Source organism: Alligator mississippiensis, chromosome 7 (assembly GCF_030867095.1).
Source record: "Alligator mississippiensis isolate rAllMis1 chromosome 7, rAllMis1, whole genome shotgun sequence".
In the NCBI taxonomy this organism is placed as follows: Eukaryota; Metazoa; Chordata; order Crocodylia; family Alligatoridae; genus Alligator; species Alligator mississippiensis.
Window position 1 is genome coordinate 30,247,041 of NC_081830.1, and position 3,331 is coordinate 30,250,371.

Consider the following 3,331-nt stretch of genomic DNA (forward strand, 5'->3'; position numbering starts at 1 on the left):
TTCTGGGTTATTTTTGGTGAAAATAGGGTATCGGGCCTTCGTTCAGGAACCAGTCCCCCATTTATAACATTGTTCCTATGGGGAAATCAGTTCCAAGTTACAACGTTTCAACTTAAGACATGATTTTCAGGAATTAAATGTGTCATAAGTGTGAGGACCACCTGTATATAACCATGATTACATGGATGTATAGTTAATCCTCCCTCTCTGAGGGGGTAAAGCCCCCGGTGGAGGGTGGTGTACATGTGTGTGTTGTGTCCACTCCATAGTTACTATAGGGTAAAAACACCTGGCATTGGTCTGCCCCTCCTGTCTCTGATGGATTTACTTAATAGGACTCTGAAGCATGTGTCGTTTCAGATGCCTATCTCAAGGCAAAGAAAACCTCCCATAGTTTGGTCTTGAGCGCTGGACATAAAAAAATTAAAAAAGACACTGAAATACAGTTCGTAATTTAAATGTAAAATCCATGGTGCTTACTTGTGATGTGAAATGTTTGGGTTTTTTTTTTTAATGAAAAGTTCCTTGTGTGTCTCCCCACCATGCTTCCCTTGGTCTTACATGTGCCCTAAGGTGTCCTCCCTCAAGGAGTGTGTGTCCTGAAATGAGTGGGAAAACAGCCAGACTGCAGAGAGACTAGTATTGGCCATCTCTTTTTAGCACTGGGAGAGAGCTGCCTCAGCTCTTGTCTACGGTTATGTTGGTTTAGCTAAATGAATCACAACTTGGCTAAATTCAGCCAGCACGAACCTGGCTACTGTGGCTTGAGCTGTATTCAAGGAACAGCCATAAGCTTAGTGACTGGCGTTGAGATGGCAGTTCAACTTGGGTGAGTCTGCTCAGAGCCTTGCACTGGTTAATTGAACGGGGCTTTGTGATTGGTGATGATGGAGGTCTGGCCAGGCTTCAGAGCTGGGTCTGTGATCTGGGGCACTGTTGGGCAGTCCTACCCAGCAAGAAGAGTCAGTGCAGTAACCAAAGTTCAGCACCACCTCTGCACACCGCGGGGCTTGCAGGCCCCCCCCTGCCCTGCAGCAGGCACCTGGGAGCGTGTGCATCCCCTCATCCCAGTGTGCTCCTGGCAGCATTCTGCAGTGGGGCTGGCCTGTCCCTGCACCCCACTCAGCACCTCCATGCCTTTCTTCAAACCTGCTGCAATTAGCACACATTGAAAGCGAGCCATACACACAGTGAGAGTTGGACTCTGTCCAGTTCCCATTAGTAGGGATGCATTTCTGCAGCCAGCGGCCTGTTGACTGAATCTCAGCTCCAGCCTACTTGACTGCAGCCTTCTGGGGCCCACTGATGATTGCCTTGCTCTTTCGAAGCAGGATTCGCTTCCTCTCTGGGCCCAGCGCACAAATATGGGCAGAGCAGAGCTTGGGCTACTGCTGCTTGTTGCTCTGGAGAAGTCCTTGGTGCATGGTAAGTACCTACCCCTCAAACAGGGGTAGAGGTGAGCAACTGGGGCAAGGACAATGCTGAGGGGAAGCCCAGGGCAGGAAGGGACTGGGGTGAATATAATTCCTTTGCCCTCTTTCCAGGTGCCTAGGGCTGTAATGAGCCCTTCCATCCCTCCCCAGGAAAGGAGGGGTGGGGTGTCTCCCCCTCTGACCTGCCAGGGAGAGCATAACTTGCCCTGCAATTCCCTTTATTGGTGGTCCTCTGCAGCCCCTAACCTTGCAATCCTTAAGACCCCAAAACCCCCTGAGCTAAAGGAGCAAGTCAGCTGTTGGCAGTAGGAGGTTGTTCCCTTGAGAGGCAATGTACTCAGCTACTGCCCAAAGCCAAGAAGTGCTATAAGAGGCGGCAGCAAGTTGTATCATCCCAGCTGCCTGCAGGGAAGCTCGGAGGATGACTCCTCCAGCCCCCACCCCAGCTGCTGAGAAAGAGGAGGCCATGCGTGTGCTGTTTCCTCCTAACCATCAAGCAGCAGGGACAAAGAAGGGTTAAAAGTCCCAAATCTTTGCAGGAGATGGACAGGTTGGCCTCAGAGCCCATGAAGGATGGATGCAACTGGCCCTGGGATGAACGCAACCGAGCAGCATTGATGGGAGGCCTGGGGAGAGGTAGGAGACTCCACCAACTTAATTTCCATCTTAAGAGCTGGGGTCACTGTTTGTGACTTGGGTTACAATACTCCTGTCAGGAGGGGAGCTCGGCCTGTACATTCCTCCTAGCTAGTGGACAGTGGCCCAAGATGGCTTGAAAGAGGCAGTCTGAAGGAGCTTCCACCTTTGTCGCTGTGCCCCAGGCATGTGCAGCCATCCTGCCCCAAGAGCAGTACCTAAGGTGGCTAATTTAAAGCTGGCTCCAGTGTGTCTAAGTGAGCTGGCACTCCAGTGCACCCTGAGAGATGGCTCCCACCTTCAGGACCAGGTCCTCACTGTACTCAAGTATGTGTGCCACAGGTGCGAGCAACCAGTTAAACAAGGGCCAGCATACATCCGGGTTTTCCCGGACATGTCCTTTTTTTGGGTCTTTTGATCTCCATTGGGGAGATTCTTAAAAATTTGAACAAATATTTGGGATTTTTTTCTCTGCTTAGCATTTAAGTTTTCCCCAGCACTTCCCAGCTTACCGTAGCAAGGAGCTGCTTGTGGCTGGGGGGAGTGGAGGGAAGACAATTGGAGCCAGGGGGTGCCACGTGCATCTGTGCGCACACATGCATGTGGCCAGCATGCAGACAGGCAGGGTGGTAGGAGCAGCCCTGGCAGCTGGATGCAGGTAAGTCTATGGGGAGTGGGGGTTGGAGGGCCAGGGCTTGCGGGCTGTGGGGCAGGTGAGTCTGTGTGTGTATGTGGCAGGGATGTGTGAAGGCGGTGGGTGCCTGCTGGCACTGGGGGAAGCTGTCTGGGTGCTGGGACTGCAGCAGGGCACAGGGGGTGGGGGAAGGCTCCTGCCCCTCCAGGGTGGGTAGGGGCAGGGGGGCCCTTCAGGGACAGCAGGAAGCTGTGTGGCTGGGTTGGTGGCATGGGGGCTAGTGGCCTTGCTTGCAGGGTTGGCCAGGAGATGCTGCAGGGCTGGGGGGAGTAGGGGGTGTGGGTTGGGAGTGAGGGGCACCAGGGGGGTGCAGGGGGATGTGGGTTAGGAGTGCGGGGTAGTGGCAGCACTAGGGGGCTGCAGGTCAGTAATGAGGGGCACCAGCAGGGACAGAGGGGGCTGCAGGTTGGGAGTGAGGGGCACCAGCATGGCCCAGGGGGGCAAGGTACTGTGGATTGGGAGTGAAGGGCACTGGCAGGGGGTGGGGCTGTGGCTTGGGAGTGAGGGGCAATGGCAGGGGCAGGGCACCAGCATATCAATGCCCCCCCCCCCCCCCCCAATGTAACCA